Here is a 19,527-nt window from a genome sequence, read left to right on the forward strand (position 1 = left end):
GGAGAAGTTTGGAGAGAGAATTAAAATCCAGAGAGGAGAAATAAAAACTTTAACGTTTGCCGATGATGTAATTCCGTCGGAGTCAGCATACGACGTTGCAGACCAGTTGGAAAGGTGTTACAAGATGAACATCAACAAAAGTAAAACTAAAACCAGGCTAATAGAATGTAGTCGGATTAAATGATTCAGTGCTGAGGGGACTAGAACACGAAATGAAAGACTGACAGTAGCAGATGGGTATATCTATTTATGGGCCAAAGCAACTGACGATGAATGAAGTGGAGAGGATATAAACTGTAGACTGGCAGTAACAACGAACGCGTTTCAGGTATCGAGAACTATAGAATATAAATTTTAGTGTTTTGAAGTCTTTCCTAAGTCATTTGTCAGGAGTGTATCCTTGCACAGAGTTGAGACGTGGACGATAAACAGTTCAGATAAGATTAAAGTAAAGACTTTTGAAATTTTGTGCAGCAGAAGAATGATAAAAGATTAGATAGATGGATCATATACCTAATGAAGATGTTCTGTATCGAATTGGGGGTAAAAGAAATTTATGGCACCACCGAGTAGAAGAAGGGATCTGTTGTTAGGACACATTGTGAGGCATCAACGAAATGGCTGTGTGATAATACAGGTAAGTGTGGTGGGGGGTGGGGGGGGGGGGGAGGCCAAGGAGTGAATGCGATAAACGGTTTCAAATGGATGAAGGTTGCAGCAGTTATGCAGATATGAAGAGATTTGCGCAGGATGGAATAGCGTGTAGAGCTGCGACAAATAAGTCTTTGGACGACCGTGACACTTGGAGTGGAAACTCGAGATTACGTTTCTTTTTTATATGTTGAATGTCGAAGTTTTTTTTTTTTTTTTTTTTGGACATTTGGTTGTATTCCAGCTTCGACGTTCAATATTCTTACTGGTAGTGTTTACACTTTTAATTTCAGACGCCTTGCCTTTCATTTTTAGCAGATAAAATGATGTAGATTTCTTAAACCTTTCCCCACAAGATTCAACGTCAAAATTAACAAGCGTTGTACCTCTGTACTCATCTTCTCAAGAGCTTACTGAATGCCGTTAAAAATATGTCTTCCCATTAAGAACAATGCTTCAGTATTTCGACTGATAGAAGAGTTATAAGGATTAAACCTGCAACAAAGTCACATGGCCTTCTGCGTACTATCATTTGCCCAAAATCCTACATTCGATATGTCTAAGTGTCACGAATTTAAAAGGGGTGTTAATGTTAGTGACTCACCTGGACCGTGCAGGCACTCTCTTAACAACCATCACAAGTCTCCAGGTATCCAGGAGCGTTGTTAGTAACCAGGAGGCAATCAAGTAGAGACGACTATTCTTCCGATCCAGTTGTTGTATCTGGGACTCCTCTGGATGAAATCAGAGATATGATTGAAATCAGTAGCAACACTTTAGAAACTAGTAAAGACTGCCGAAGTGTAGTTAACAACCCTTTTTAAGCAATTTAATGACTTTAGTCTGAATCTATCGACGGCAGTAAAATGTTTAATTTTCTGTCTTGGGATAGGGGAATTATTTAAGTAAACCAGCATACTCCGCAAGCCCTCTGCAAAAATAAGATCAGCCTAAAGAGCAAAGCACATCAAATCTTGTCTGAGAAAAACAAATCTTCTATACGTCCTATCAATGACAATCTTATTAAACTTATTTTTTCTCTAGGTGCATAAGAGCCGAAAATAAGGTGACAAGCGGCATATAAATTACGACATGAAAACGACGAAAACTCACTAGCAAAACAATATAGCTTGTACGACTACAGGTAGATATGTAGGGACCCGATGCTCACCACTACACACCACACACGTAACGGCCACGCTGACGCTTTCTCTGTCCCCCCCCCCCCCTGGACCACCGCCCCCCCCCCCCGCTCTCCCTCTCTCTCTCTCTCTCTCACTCTCTCCTTCCCCCCCCCCTCCCCCGTGAACATTCCACTACGCTCTCCCCGTCTCTCTCTCTTTCATCCACCACCTTGAACTGTCTTGATGGATTTTGTCTCTTCGCTATCTATTCTTCACTGCCCAAGGCTACAAAGTATGATTCAGTTGCCCCTACCTATGGGCTTTGTATAACCCATAACGCCTTCAGATATCATGTGCAAAATTTTCCATTTCTCTTGCTCGCTACACACAAACTATTAGTCCTACAGGAAAGGTGAACTGGGGCTTTTTGCAGACAATTTAGTACATCTAAATTTTATACCGGAATAAGTTTTCACTAGAGGTCGCAGTTCTCCAGTTATTCAAGAAAAACGTACAAAAATGCGTTTTTCTTGAGTAATTCGAAAACTGTGGCCACCCGCAAAAACCTGTCCCAGCAGAAAATTTAGCTACAATAAATTTACTACAAAAAGCTCCATTTCATTTCTTCTGTAGGCCTAATAGTTTGTGCACAGAGCGACAAAATATGAAAATCTATAGCGCGGTGTTTGAAAGCGTTGCAATGGCATAAAACCGATAGGCAGGGACAGATGAACCACAACGTGTAAAAACCGCATCGTGTTGGACGGAGTGCAGTTCCAGCAAGAGCTTACGATTGCGTTTCGGCGTGGCAAATCCGCACACCACTCTCAGCGAGTGTTCGTTATGGACTACCGATGTAAAATTCAACATCTACATCTACATCCATACTCCGCAAGCCACCTCACGGTGTGTGGCGGAGGGTACCTTGACTACCTCTATCGGTTCTCCCTTCTATTCCAGTCTCGTATTGTCGTGGTATGCCTCTGTGTGGGCTCTAATCTCTCTGATTTTATCCCCATGGTCTCTTCACGAGATTTACGTAGTAGGGAGTAATATACTGCTTGACTCCTTGGTGAAGGTATGTTCTCGAAACTTCAACAAAAGCCCGTACCGAGCTACTGAGCGGCTCTCCTTCAGAGTCTTCCATTGGAGTTTATCTATCATCTCCGTAACGCTTTCGCGATTACTAAATGATATCCTGTAATGAAGCGCGGTGCTCTCCGTTGGATCTACTCTATCGTATCAACCCTATATGGTACGGATCCCACACTGCTGAGCAGTATTCAAGTAGTGGGCGAACAAGCGTACTGTAACTTACTTCCTTTGTTTACAGATTGCATTTCCTTAGGATTCTTCCAATGAATCTCAGTCTGGCATCTGCTTTACCGACGATCAACTTTATATGATCATTCCATTTTAAATCACTCCTAATGCGTACTCCCAGATAATTTATGGAATTAACTGCTTCCAGTTGCTGACCTGCTATTTTGTACTTAAATGATAAATGATCTTTATTTCTATGTAGTCGCAACACATTACACTTGTCTACATTGAGATTCAGTTGCCATTCCCTGCACCAAGCGTCAATTCGCTGCAGATCCTCCTGTATTTCAGTACAATTTCCCATTGTTACAACTTCTCGATGTACCACAGCATCATCCGCAAAAAGTCTCAGTGAACTTCCGATGTCATCCACAAGGTCATTTATGTATATTGTGAATAGCAGCGGTCCTACGACACTCCCCTGCGGCACACCTGAAATCACTTTTACTTCGGAAGACTTCTCTCCGTTGAGAATGACATGCTGCGTACGGTTATCTAGGAACTCTTCAATCCAATCACACAATTGGCCTGATAGTCCATATGCTCTTCATTAAACGACTGTGAGGAACTGTATCGAACGCCTTGCGGAAGTCAAGAAAGACGGCATCTACCTGTGAGCCCGTGTCTATGGCCCTCTGAGTCTCGTGGACGAATAGAGCGAGCTGGGTTTCACACGACCGTCGTTTCCGAAACCCAAACTGATTTCTACAGAGTAGATTTCTAGTCTCCAGAAAAGTCATTATACTCGAACATAATACGTGTTCCAAAATTCTACAAGTGATAGACGTTAGAGATATAGGACTAAAGTTCTGCACATCTCTTCGACGTCCCTTCTTGAAAATGGGGATGACCTGTGCCCTTTTCCAATCCTTTGGAACACTACGCTCTTCTAGAGAGCTACGGTACACCGCTGCAAGAAGGGAGGCAAGTTCCTTCGCGTACTCTGAGTAAAATCGAAATGGTATCCCATCAGGTCCAGCGGCCTTTCCTCTTTTGAGCGGTTTTAATTGTTTCTCTATCCCTCTGTCGTCTATTTCGATATCTACCATTTTGTCATCTGTGCGACAATCTAGAGAAGGAACTACAGTGCAGTCTTCCTCTGTGAAACAGCTTTGGAAAAAGACATTTAGTATTTCGGCCTTTAGTCTGTCATCCTCTGTTTCAGTACAATTTTGGTCACAGAGTGTCTGGACATTTTGTTTTAATCCACCTACTGCTTTGACATAAGACCAAAATTTCTTAGGATTTTCTGCCAAGTCAGTACATAGAACTTTACTTTCGAATTCATTGAACGCATCTCGTATAGCCCTCATCACACTACATTTCGCTTCGAGGGATTTTTGTTTGTCTGCAAGGCTTTGCCTATGTTTATGTTTGCTGTGAAGTTCCCTTTGCTTCCGCAGCAGTTTTCTAACTCGGTTATTGTACCACGGTAGCTCTTTTCCATCTCTTACGATCTTGCTTGGCACATACTCATCTAACGCATATTGTACGATGGTTCTGAACTTTGTCCACTGATCCTCAACACTATCTGTACTTGAGACAAAACCTTTGCGTTGAGCCGTCAGGTACTCTGTAATCTGCTTATTGTCACTTTTGCTAAACAGAAAAATCTTCCTACCTGTTTTAATTTTTCTATTCACGGCTGAAATCATCGATGCAGTAACCGCTTTATGATCGCTGATTCCCTGTTCTGCATTAACTGTTTCAAATAGTTCGGGTCTGTTTGTCACCAGAAGGTCTAATACGTTATCGCCACTAGTCGGTTCTCTGTTTAACTGCTCAAGGTAGTTTTCAGATAAAGCACTTAAAAAAATTTCACTGGATTCTTTGTCCCTGCCACTCGTTATGAACGTTTGAGTCTCCCAGTCTATTTCTGGCAAATTAAAATCTCCACCCAGAACTATAACATGGTGGGGAAATCTACTCGAAATATTTTCCAAATTATTCTTCAGGTGCTCAAACACAAGAGCTGCTGAGCCAGGGGGCCATAGAGACATCCAATTACCATGTCTGAGCCTGCTTTTACCGTGACCTTTACCCAAATTATTTCACATTTAGGATCTCCGTCAATTTCCTTCGATACTTTTGCACTTCTTATCGCTATGAACACGGCTCCTCCTTCACTGTCCAGCCTGTCTCTGCGGTATACATTCCAATCTGAGTTTAGGAGTTCATTACTGCTTACGTCTGGTTTCAGCCAACTTTCTGTCCCTAGTACTAAATGGGCATTGTGACCGTTTATTAATGAGAGCAGTTCTGGGACCTTTCTATAGACGCTCCTGCAGTTTACTATTAGCACATTAATATTGTTATTCCCTGCTGCATTTTGCCTACTCCTACTTTGCCGCGTCTCAGGAGGCGTCTTGTCGGGCCTAGGGAGGGAATTCTCTAACCTAAAAAACCCACATGTGCACTACACACGTACTCCGCTACCCTTGTAGCCACTTCCGGCGTGTAGTGCACGCCTGACCTATTCTGGGGGACCCTACATTTCTCCACCCGATAGCGGAGGTCGAGAAATTTGCACCCCAGATGTCCGCAGAATCGTCTGAGCCTCTGGTTTAAACCTTTTACTCGGCTCCAAACCAGAGGACCGCGATCGGGTCTGCAAATGATACTACAAATAGTTAGCTCAGATTCCACCCCGCGAGCGAGGCTTTCCACCTTCACCAATTCCGCCAACCGCCTGTACGAACTGAGGATGTGCTCTGAAGCGAGACGGCAGGAGTCATTGGTGCCGACATGAGCAACAATTTGCAGTCGGGTGCACCCAGTGCTGTCTATCGCCACCGGTAGGGCCTCCTCCACATCTCGGATGAGACCCCCGGCAAGCAGACAGAGTGAACACTGGCCTTCTTCCCCGACCTTTCCGCTATTTCCCTAAGGGACTCCATCTCCCGCCTAACGTTGGAGCTCCCAGTAGCTAATAAACCCCTCCCCCCGTGTGCCTGCTCAGACGTTGCTGAAGGAGAGGCCACATATCCACTCACAGAGTGGGCGATGCCACATGACCAGCCTCCACATAGACCCTCCGCCTTGTGCGCCGCGAACGCCGCTGAACCCGCCACTCCCCTTGGGGAGAGGGTGGCCCAACCGCGCCTGGTACCCTCGAAGATGTCTCGACAGCAGGGACAGTGGGTGAAGCATGTAGCACCTGGGGTGTACCTTGCGACGCACCAGACTCCCCACTGCCGCTACACTCCAAGGCAGCAGCCTGAAGACGGCTGATCGCGGCCATCAACACGTTCAGCTGTTCGCGAACAGTGGCCAGCTCCTCCTGCGTCCGTACACAGCAGTCACACATCCTACCCATCCTAAGAAATCAATTTACTGTAGAGACTTAATCAACTTTGAACTAGACTGCTAATTTACTAAAGGCGGCTGATAGTTGACTAAACTGTGGTTGCTAACGACTTCTTGTAGAAAACAATGAAAATAGCACTACCTGCCTCTGCACTGTATTGAAAACAAACACTAGCGCTACTGGCACTATGGCTGACTAAAGGGACTCTCTCTGACTGTATTCAAAACAAACACGAAATCTGTGGAACACTATTGCTAGCACTCGACAATTAAAGCTTCCTAAAAGTAAAAACACACGGAAGAAGAAATGACAAGTAAGAAAAATACAGTTAATACTTAAATTAACGTAGCTCGCTGCACAGCAGACGTGAAGCAGACCTCAGTTACGACGACCTTGACACTACTGGTACTATCTGGTCGCGATATTACTCTATGTTTGGCATATTGTTAAATTAAACTGTTCAATTCCAAAAGCAGAATGGAGCGTTGGCTTGAACATGTTGCAACAAATCTTGCATCGAAAATTTAAAGGTGGTTCACCTAGAAGAAGGGCATCAACCTCAAAGATTTCCTATGAAGACTATCAGATTCAAGAACATGATGTTACGACTGCATGCTCGATGGTTTCATACAGTAAGATACTGAACGACTCACTAAAAGAGAAAAAAGGAAAGTATGATGAATCTTCGCATCATCATCGCATTTGACGTCAGCCTGGTTAGCTGGGTGGTAACGAGCTTGCCTCCCAGGCAGCGGGCCCGGGTTCGATTCCCAGCCGGGTTGGAGATTTTCTCCACTCGTGGACTGGGTGCTGTGTTGTCATCATCATCATTTCATCCTCATCACCGGCACGGAAGTCGCCTAACGTGGCGTCGGCTGAAATAAGACTTGCACTCGGCGGCCGAACTTCCTCAGATAGGGCCTCCCGGCCAACAGTGCCATACGCTCATTTCATTTCATCGCATTTGTTCAGTCTAATGGCTCACCTCTCTGCACATTATGTAGCAAGCTACTTCTGAATAGTTCCATGGTACTTGCTAAGACGCGTCAACATTTAGAAACTTACGTTGCAATTGCAAAGGCAAGAATGAAGAGATTTTTATACGGAAGAACGAAGAATTATTAAGAAGTCAGAAAGCTGTAAAGTGTCTGATCCAAACTTATTCTTCGTGACTAACCTCTTAAACGTCAGCCTACTCTTCTTCGTTACTAAATTGTGACCTGAGTCTGCACCTGCTTCTGGGTAAACCTTACAATCCAGCATCGGAATCTCTTTCTGACCATGATGTAATGTAACTGGAATTTTCCGTTACCTCTCGGCCTTCTCCAAGTACTCCTCCTCCTCTTGTGATTCGTGAATTGAGTATTCGCAAATACTAGCTCAAATTTCTTGCAGAACTCAGTCCTTCTCATCTTTCATTCTTACACCCAATTCCATATTCTCCTGTAACCCTTCCATCTACCTTTCTCCCTGGAGTTGCATTCCAATCCCCCATGGATGTTAGACTTTGTCTCCCTTTACGTACTGAATTACCCGCTCAATATCCTCATATACTTTCTCTATCGCTTCATTTTGTGCTTGCGACGTCGGTATGTATACCTGAACTACTGTTGTCGATGTTCGTTTGCTGTCGATATTGATGAGAACAATCTTAACACTGAACAGTTCACAGTAATTTTCTCTCCCGCTTTCTCTCTCTGCCGCGCCTTGTTATTCACAACGAATCTTATTCTGCAGTTGATATTATCCCATACTCATCTGACCGGAAATCCTTGTATTCTTTCCTTTTCACTTGACTAACCCCCACAATATACACTCCTGGAAATAGAAATAAGAACACCGTGAATTCATTGTTCCAGGAAGGGGAAACTTTATTGACACATTCCTGGGGTCAGATACATCACATGATCACACTGACAGAACCACAGGCACATAGACACAGGCAACAGAGCATGCACAATGTCGGCACTAGTACAGTGTATATCCACCTTTCGCAGCAATGCACGCTGCTATTCTCCCATGGAGACGATCTTAGAGATGCTGGATGTAGTCCTGTGGAACGGCTTGCCATGCCATTTCCACCTGGCGCCTCAGTTGGACCAGCGTTCGTGCTGAACGTGCAGACCGCGTGAGACGACGCTTCATCCAGTCCCAAACATGCTCAATGGGGGACAGATCCGGAGATCTTGCTGGCCAGGATAGTTGACTTACACCTTCTAGAGCACGTTGGGTGGCACGGGATACATGCGGACGTGCTTTGTCCTGTTGGAACAGCAAATTCCCTTGCCGGTCTAGGAATGGAGAACGATGGGTTCGATGACGGTTTGGATGTACCGTGCACTATTCAGTGTCCCCTCGACGATCACCAGAGGTGTACGGCCAGTGTAGGAGATCGCTCCCCACACCATGATGCCGGGCGTTGGCCCTGTGTGCCTTGGTCGTATGCAGTCCTGATTCTGGCGCTCACCTGCTCGGCGCCAAACACGCATACGGCCATCATTGGCACCAAGTCAGAAGCAACTCTCATCGCTGCAGACGACAGGTCTCCATTCGTCCCTCCATTCATGCCTGTTGCGACACCACTGGAGGCGGGCTGCACGATGTTGGGGCGTGAGCGGAAGACGGCCTAACGGTGTGCGGGACCGTAGCCCAGCTTCATGGAGACGGTTGCGAATGGTCCTCGCCGATACCCCAGGAGCAACAGTGTCCCTAATTTGCTGGGAAGTGGCGGTGCGGTCCCCTACGGCACTGCGTAGGATCCTACGGTCTTGGCGTGCATCCGTGCGTCGCTGCGGTCCGGTCCCAGGTCGACGGGCACGTGCACCTTCCGCCGACCACTGGCGACCACATCGATGTACTGTGGAGACCTCACGCCCCACGTGTTGAGCAATTCGGCGGTACGTCCACCCGGCCTCCCGCATGCCCACTATACGCCCTCGTTCAAAGTCCGTCAACTGCACATACGGTTCACGTCCACGCTGTCGCGGCATGCTACCAGTGTTAAAGACTGCGATGGAGCTCCGTATGCCACGGCAAACTGGCTGACACTGACGGCGGCGGTGCACAAATGCTGCGCAGCTAGCGCCATTCGACGGCCAACACCGCGGTTCCTGGTGTGTCCGCTGTGCCGTGCGTGTGATCATTGCTTGTACAGCCCTCTCGCAGTGTCCGGAGCAAGTATGGTGGGTCTGACACACCGGTGTCAATGTGTTCTTTTTTCCATTTCCAGGAGTGTATATACCGAACCTGTGCATTTCCCTTTTCAGATTTTCTAGCTTCCCTACCACGTTCAGACTTATGACATTCCATGTCCAGACTCATAGCACGTTATTCTTTCGTTGTTTATTCAATTTGCCCCTTGTCAAGACAAATAAAGAAAAGATGATATGTGGACATGTGTCCGGAAACGCTTAATTTCCATGTTAGAGCTCATGTTAGTTTCGTCAGTGTGTACTGTACTTCCTCGATTCACCGCCAGTTGGCCCAATTGAAGGAAGGTAATGGTGACTTCGGTGCTTGTGTTGACATGTGACTCATTGCTCTACAGTACTAGCATCAAGCACATCGGTATGTAGCATCAACAGGTTAGTGTTAATCATTAACGTGGTTTTGCTGTCAGTGCAATGTTTCCAAATCCGGAGTTGGTAGATGCCCATTTGATGTATCGAGACAGATTTCCAGAACGAAGGTGTCCTAACAGGAAGACGTTCGAAGCAATTGATCGGCGTCGTAGGGAGCACGGTACATTCCAGCCTATGACTCGCGACTGGGAAAGACCTAGAACGATGAGGACACCTGCAATGGACGAGGCAATTCTTCGTGCAGTTGATGATAACCATAATGTCAGCGTCAGAGAAGTTGCTGCTGTACAAGGTAACGTTGACCACGTCACTGTATGGAGAGTACTACGGGAGAACCAGTTGTTTCCGTACCATGTACAGCGTGTGCAGGCACTATCAGCAGGTGATTGGCCTCCACGGGTACACTTTTGCGAATGGTTCACCCAATGTGTCAATCCTCATTTCAGTGCAAATGTTCTCTTTACGGATGAGCCTTCATTCCAACGTGATCAAATTGTAAATTTTCACAATCAACATGTGTGGGCTGACGAGAATCCGCACGCAATTGTGCAATCAGTCATCAAAACAGATTTTCTGTGAACGTTTGCGCAGGCATTGTTGGTCATGTCTAGATTGGGCTCCATGTTCTTCCACCTGCGCTCAGTGGAGCACGTTATCATGATTTCATACGGGATACTCTACCTGTGCTGCTAGAACATGTGCCTTTACAAGTACCACACAACATGTGGTTCATACACGATGGAACTCCTGCGCATTTCAGTCGAAGTGTTCGTACGCTTCTCAACAACAGATTCGGTGACCGATGGATTGGTATAAGCGGGCCAATTCCATGGCCTCCATGCTCTCCTGACCTCAACCCTCTTGACTTTCATTTATGGGGGCATTTGAAAGCTCTTGTGTACGCAATCCCGGTACCAAATGTAGAGACTCTTCGTGCTCGTATTGTGGACGGCTGTGATACAATAAGCCATTCTCCAGGGCTGCATCAGCGCATCAGGGATTCCTTGCGACAGAGGGTGGATGCATATATCGTCGCTAATGGAGGACATTTTGAACAAAGTGTTTGAAGTCACGCTGGTACGTTCTGTTGATGTGTGTTTCCATTCCATGATTAATGTGATTTGAAGAGAAGTAATAAAATGAACATGGAAAGTAAGCGTTTCCGACCACATGTCAACATGACATCTTTTCTTTATTTGTGTGTGAGGAATGTTCCCTGAAAGTTTGGCCGTACCTTTTTGTAACACCCTGTATTGCGGTCAGAGTCCACATCTGCCCCTGTAAATGTCTTACAATTTAATACCTGGTTTCTAAATCTCTGTCTTACCATTATATAATCTATCTGAAACCTGTCAGTATCTCCAGGCTTCTTCCACGTATATAGTCTTCTTTCATGATTCTTGAACCAAGTGTTAGCTGTGATTAAGTTGAGCTCTGTGCAAAATTCTACCAGCCGGCTTCCTTTTTCGTTTCTTACCCCCAATCCATATTCACCTACTACGTTTCCTTCTCTCTTTTCCTACTGACGAATTCCAGTCACCCATGACTATTAAATTTTCGTCTCCCTTCACTATCTGAATAATTTCTTTTATTTCATCATACATTTCTTCAATTTCTTCGTCATGTGTAGGGCTAGTTGGCATATAAACTTGTACTACTGTGGTAGGTGTGGGCTTCGTTTCTATCTTGGCTACAATAATACGATCACTATGCTGTTTGTAGTAGCTTACCCGCATTCCTATTTTCCTATTCATTATTAAACCAATTCCCGCATTACCCCTATTTGATTTTGTGTTTATAACCCTGTATTCACCTGACCAAAGGTCTTGTTCCTCCTGCCACCGAAATTCACAAATTCCCACTATATCTGACTTTAACCTATCCATTTCCCTTTTTAAATTTTCTAACCTACCTGCCCGATTAAGGGATCTGACATTCCACGCTCCGATCCGTGGAATGCCAGTTTTCTTTCTCCTGATAACGACGTCCTCTTGAGTAGTCCCCGCCCGGAGATCCGAATGGGGGACTATTTTACCTCCGGGATATTTTACCCAAGATGACGCCATCATCATTTAACCATACAGTAAAGCTGCATGCCCTCGGGAAAAATTACGGCTGTTGTTTCCCTTTGCTTTCAGCCGTTCGCACTACCAGCAAAGCAAGGCCGTTTTGGCTAGTGTTACAAGGCCAGATCAGTCAATCATCCAGACTGTTGCACTGCAACTACTGAAAAGGCTGCTTCCCCTCTTCAGGAACCACACGTTTGTCTGGCCTCTCAACAGACACCCCTCCGTTGTGGCTGCACCTACGGCACGGCCATCTGTATCGCTGAGGCACGCAAGCCTCCCAACCAAGGGCAAGGTCCATGTTTCATGGGAGGTTCATCCATTTATCTTGTCTAAATCAGTTTGTAATTCGTTTTGATCATCTGTTGACTTTACGAGATGGTAAATGACAGCATAATTTGCAAACAACCTAACTGGACTGCTGTAATTGTCTTCTAAGTTGTTTATGTAGACCAGGAACAGCAGAGGAATGCCACATATTACTTCTGTTTTACTCGATGACTTGCCATCAATTACTATGAATTGTTACCTTGCTGACAGGAAATCACAGATTCAGTCATACACCTGAGACTAGATTCCATGTGTCCGCAATTTAATTAGAAGTAGATTGTGAGGTACGGTGTTGAACGTCTTCTGGAAATCTCAAAATGTGGTATCAGTTTGACATCCCCAGTAGACAGTACTCCTTACTTCGTGAAAACAAAGAACTAGTTACGTTTCACAAGAACGATATTTTCTAATTTGTGTTGGTTGTCAGTAAATCGTTTCATTAGAGGTAATATACAATATTCGAGCACTGTATACGAGGTGTGGCTATAAAATAACAGGACTGATGCTCCCACATAGCAAGTACGCATGCGCCAAAGATGAAAGACCAATAGCTGTGAAGCGTGAAGCTTGTTCAGTCGAATGCAGCATCTCTGGTGCCTGTTCGTCAAATTAGTGTGGCCTTCAAATCAGTGTGACCGTGCCCTTTGTTGCGTGAGAGCTGATATTTTGTTATTTCGGAAAAAAGTGCAATAATAGAACAACAAATTGTAGTGAAGTTGCAGGTGAAACTCTGAAACACGGCTACTGATGCCTATCCTTTATTAAAAGAAGTGTATGCCGAAGGATGCTTACCACGTACTCGAGCTTTTCGGTTGTTAAAGCGTCTCCGAGACGGAGGAGAAGATGCTAACGATGAGTCACGTCCGGGAAGCCGTTCGACTTCAAAAACGGATGAAACTATGGAAAAAGTAGGTACTCTGTTTCTGTCTGGCCACCGTTTGATTATTTGAATAATTGCTGAAAATGTACGAATTCACAAGGAATGCGTAAGCAAAACTAGAACCGAAAATTATCACAATCGAACAAAAAGAAGCTCTTAAAAATGTTTCTACTGTTACTTTGAATATTACTGAAAATGATCCTAATAACAAGTGTCGAATCTTGGTTTGTCACTTATGATCAGAATCTAAACTCTAATGCATACGCTGGAACTGCACAAATTAGTCAAGAGGGCTTAAAGCTCAAATGAGGAAATCATGATTCAATTCGATTATGTTTGTTATTTTCGATGTTTGTGGAACTATGTGCCTTCACTGGGTTCCTGAAGGTGTAACTATTAATAAAAATTACTACCTTGAGGTTCTCGCTCAACTGCGTGGGACAGTAAGAAAAAAAGACGACCCGAATTGTGGAAGGACAAGTCATGGGTTCTGCATCAAGACAACGGCACCGGCTCTTTCCGCGTTGTCTGTTAGGAGGTTTGTAGCGAAGTGCAGCATCCCAGTGCTAGCCACCACCTTATTGGCCTGACCTAGCACCATCTGACTTCATCTGTATACCAAGGTCACCATCTGCATTAAAAGGAACGAGATTTCAGTCAGTTGATGCAGTGAAGGAAAAAGAGGCACGAATAGTTAAGGAGCTCACAGCACTATTTTCAGTATATTGAGGGTTACAGCAACTAAATACGTATCTTTTTGAAATAAAATGTATTACAGCAATAGTACCGTTATTTTATAGCCACACTTCGTGTGTTCCAAAATCCTGCTGCAAATCTACGTTAACGATCAGGGTTTGTAGTTCAGCGGATTACTCCAATTTTCTTTCTTCGGTACTGGTGTTACTTGTGCAACATTCCTGTCTTTAGTTATGGTTCTGTCGACGAGAGAGTGATCGTATACGATTGCTAGGTATGGAGCCAATGTATCAGCATACTCTGAAAGTAACATAACTGTTACACATTTGTAAGTAGGCTGATTAGGTTTTTTTATTGGTAACGCCACGTAGCGCTCTGTATGAAGATCACTGGCTGTGCTGTGTACAGTCTGTGGCTGCTTGGCATTGTTGTAATACTCGCCATTGTAGCGTTGGGAAGTTGGCTGTTAACAGCGCGTAGCGTTGCGCAGCTGGAGGTGAGCCGCCAGCAGTGGTGGATTTGGGGAGAGAGATGGCGGAGTTTTGAAATTTGTAAGAATGGATGTCATGAACTGATATATATATTATGACTATTAAGGTAAGTACATTGTTTGTGCTCTATTAAAATCTTTCATTCGCTAACTATGCCTATCAGTAGTTAGTGCCTTCCGTAGTTTGAATCTTTTATTTAGCTGGCAGTAGTGGCGCTCGCTATATTACAGTATCTTGAGTAACGAAGATTTTTGTGAGGTAAGCGAGTTGTGAAAAATATAGGTTAATGTTAGTCAGGGCCATTCTTTTGTAGGGATTTTGGAAAGTCAGATTGCATTGCGCTAAAAATATTGTGTGTCAGTTTAAACACAGTCATGTATAATTGTTCTAAAGCGGACGTTTCATATGTCGACCCTTAGCCGAGGATACGTAACTGGAATCTTCTGATTTTTTCTTGTAGTTTGTGTAATTAGTGCAGCTATTTTTTATTGCTAGCGCGTAATTGTAGAGAGAATCTCCTTTGTAGTTGCAGTCTTTCGTTGTTGTACAGTAAAACAGGTGTGGCATGCATGTAGATTTGCACCAAGTATTTCGCAGCTGCGCTTGCAATTAACTGGATATTATTTGCTATGTTAATGTGTTCTCTTATTTTTACTCTTCAAATTGTGTTTTTTTGTGTTATCGTGTGAAATATTGTGACAATAATGGCGTGTGAAAAACGTAATACTAGGCTCGAAAGTAAACTGAGAAATGACAGTGAAGACGAAAGCAGTGTGTTAGCGCCACCATGTAATGAATTAACTAATGTTTAAAGTAGTAATTTGGTAATAGTGCATAGGGAAATGGAGCGGGCTGTAAATAATGGTGTAGGAAGTGAAACAATTAGTGAAGAGGGAAGCATTATCGATCGATCGTACGGCAACAGCTCGCGTCAGAAATCCGAAATGACAGAACACAAGCTTGCAAATACTGTACATTCAGGTTTTGCGTCCTCACCGTTTTCTCAAATAAGTCAAGACACATTTTCTGCTTGTCAAAATGTGAATGTTGCCGGTGCAAATGCACTGCCGAAAAGCATAGAGGAACAGATTCCAGACACTAATACATTATTATTGCAATTAATGCAACAAATGAAACAAAATCAGAGACAAACACAGCAACAGTTAGACACAATGGAACAAAATCTTCAAAAGTTAGACACAATGGAACAAAATCAGAGACAAACACAGCAAAAGCTTCAACAGTTAGACACAATAGAACAAATTCTTCGGAAGTTAGACACCACACTTGAACAAACACGTGAAGATTTAACTACTGAGTTACATAACATTGAATCGAAATGTCAAAAAATCTGTAATGACGTAAAAACACAAATTTGTGAGCATTTTCAACTTATTTTTTCGCGGCATGAAAATGCATTACAGAATAACGAAGCAGCCATAAAAGAACTGCAAACTATTGTTCGTGAAAATCACGACACCTTGCAAGCTAAAATGGACTCAGTTTCATCCACTGAGTCGGTTACGCAACTTGCAAGAACTCAGGGAAACTTAAAGGACACAGTAGATTCGATTTCAACACCAATGGACACTCTGAAACTTGGTTCAGAAAAACACACTGAGGAAATGTGTTCACTATCGGAGAAAGTAGCCGAACTTTCGGATCAGTTCACTAATTTACCTGCAAAGGTAGATGATGATCTGAATGACACAAGACCTGTAGCCATCACTGACACAGAAGAGTATGAACAAATTAAGAAAATCAAACAAAATTCAGAATCAAATTAATACGCAATACAAAAGAGAAATCCGGGAAATACAAGATCAGTTGACACAGGTAATACAAAAATTACATATTTCAGAGGACACTCGCGCTCCAACACGGGAAGAGGGACTTAGAAATACGTAACAGCCACAAAATGATAACACAGGGCATTTCGGTAATTATGAAAGAAATTGGCAAGGTGCACCGAATTTTGAGATGGAACCACCGACACGACGTAACAATGACCGATATGCGACTCGCCGTCACGATGATTTTGACTATAACCTGTTCATTACTACACGTAAATTCAAAACATTTAAGAATTCTGACAATGACATTCATCCACAACCATGGCTTCATCAGTTCTCTCATTGTTTTCCTCCCAACTGGTCATTAGAGCACAGGTTAGAATTTATGTGTGGCTACTTGGAGAATGAACCAGCTGTAAGAATGCGATCGGTCATTCACGATTGTCACAGTGAAGGAGAATTTTATCATGGCTTCCTCTCAGCGTATTGATCTCAAGCTACACAACACCGAGTAAAACATAGCATCATAATGATGAAACATTTCGAACAATCTGAATTTTCCAGTCTTGTGAATTATTTTGAAGACATGTTGCACAAGAATCAGTACCTGTAAACCCATACAACGCCTCAGAACTCATCCGCATTTGTTTCACTAAATAACCTGAACATTTACGACACATTATTTTAGCAGGACGTTGCAAAGACGACATTGAAGCTTTTCAGAGACTGTTAAAAGAATTGGAAATTGACACTGACAATCGCGGAACGCGAAAACAGGAACACAACAATTACAGGTCCCATCCGTCGCAATTCCGCGATGAAAGACATAATAACTGGACACGACAAGGTTATTCTCACAACACAAATCGTGACCAAAACATACCCCACCCGTATGACAACCGTTGGCAGAGCAGTAATAATCACAGAAAAAGATCGCATTTCCATAGTAATGACTATCACAGACACTACCATAGAAACAGACAATATGGGAACCAAAACAATTATTATCACGGGAGACAGAATAACTTCAGACACAACGGACCACGGAGAAATTCTCCACCACTTAACCGACAAGAAAGAAACTACAGGAACTACCGACATGACAACAGACGATATAATCATAACGACAGACCTGAATTTCATCAGAAGTGGCGAGATTCAAACAGAGCAGGGCACTCTCGACAAGGTGAATTTCTAGAAGTTAGGTCTCCTAATCCCAATAACGACGCACGCCAACAAAGAGACAGACAATGACTCGCACCCCAGGCAGCCACGTGCGCCGGCTGTCTCAGAGAAAAATAACATAGACGCTAACCTCGAGAAAAATTATAGTATTCTTTACCGACGTATACCACATGATAATTGCGTTCAAGTTGATTTGCTGCGTACTGAGGAAGAGTAAAGGTTTACACCACATTTCACATGTAAAACCGTTTATTGAATGATAATCTGCTTTTTAACTTAGTCTTTGCTATAAAAATTTTCACTTCACGCTAGTAGTACAATTTGTCACACTGAGGGACTGTTAACATGCAAAAATGTTTTAAAGTTAAATATCCAGTCAAGAAACTGGGCAGCTTATTTAGACAAGTATTACAAAAGATTTGTTATAGTGAACAGACGACACAGTGTTGTTATTTATACATTCTTGCTTGTTAATTGCACGATTACGTAACGACTATAAGGCTTACATACTTAGAACATACGCTGTTAATGAGATTTTAGTGCAACATTTTGGTTTAGTTGAAAAGACATTCTTTATTTGAAGTACTTTCTGTAAGATACCAGATGACACAGTGGTTAGTTTGTGTGACAAATATACGATTTTATCACGACGCTACTAATGAGTGACAATTTACAATGTTGCTTTTGCGGTGTTTCTGTTTTATATCTCCACAGTTTTCCTGAATTATTCTGGAAAGGAAAACATGTTTTAGTAGTAACTTTGTGGTATAGCTACAATGAGACAGCCTTTTCCATAGCACAACAATACGTTACAGCACAATACTTTCTTCATCACGGCAATAAGCGTAATAACTAAGATATCTATACGCAAAGCATTTCACTTTTGTTTATCATGAGGTAAGTACATTGACTTCTGCAGAACTTAGCTTTCAGAGGACGATAACTACGACACTTCCACAGAGATTATCTTACAACAAGACGCACAGTTTAGCGCTACATTACACGTATTTGAGTGCTTAATTTTGTACTAAAGACATTTATTTTTAAAGATATTTGAAGTACAATGATACAAAGGTTTTCCGTGATACATTTCATTCCATTGGTGTAATCTGTAACACATGAGGATATAATTACATTAATCTTCAGGGGGGTACACGCCTACTTTTTGTACCAGGTGTATGGCAAGCACAAGGAGCCCTAGCTGATATGGTATTTGCTTATACAACTTTACACATCGGTACCATATTTCTCTAACACAGAATTACACAGCTGTCTGATCATTTAACTGAGAGAGACAAATATTTATTTTACTCCATCAGTGACAGATGTTTACGTAATTACACAGTTGGATAACTTCACACTTATGAAATTGTATTTTGTCTGTACTTGTGAGCTGTTCATATGTTTTCGGAACCATTGTGATAATATGAGAGCTTTGAATGTCGTATTTGGTATGGGATCATGATTTTTAAAGTATGTCTGAGGTAGATGATACTTTTGACATGAGCAGAGAATTTTTTTTTTAGGTTTTGAAATTATTGCAGAAAGCTACGACGATTTTGAGATTTGACTGAGGTGTTATGATGTTATTATTACGATGACTATGTGTATTATGCTGTTACGGTATGTTTATGATAAATAAGCTGATGCTATATGAGGAATTTGATTATGCTATTTATTTATTATGATGAAATATTGAAGAAGTGTCGACGAATATTTACATGTGTAATAAGGTAAGGAATAATGAGTAGTGGTTAGGAAATATGACTTGTGAAAAAGGATGGTGGAAACCAAGAACCGTATTTTGAGTTATGAAATGTGTGTAAATTCGTGAATGTACCACAATGCCGACGAAAATTTTTTGGACGCTGTTATATTTACAGGATTTTGTTTCTACAGATTTGTAACGCAAATTCTTGACCTGTGAAATTTTTATATGTGGCAAACTGGTAGTGCAAACTGGTGTCGTAAATATTTCGGTAATAAAGTTTAGTGGACCTTCACGTAATGCGTTGTGGGCACCCAGCTGCGTGACAGTCGTCTGGAAAAAAGACATTAGTGTGTGCCTTTCAGAGGCACAGGTGAAAAAAAAAGAGAGGC

Source organism: Schistocerca gregaria, chromosome 5, assembly GCF_023897955.1.
Source record: "Schistocerca gregaria isolate iqSchGreg1 chromosome 5, iqSchGreg1.2, whole genome shotgun sequence".
NCBI classification, from domain to species: domain Eukaryota; kingdom Metazoa; phylum Arthropoda; class Insecta; order Orthoptera; family Acrididae; genus Schistocerca; species Schistocerca gregaria.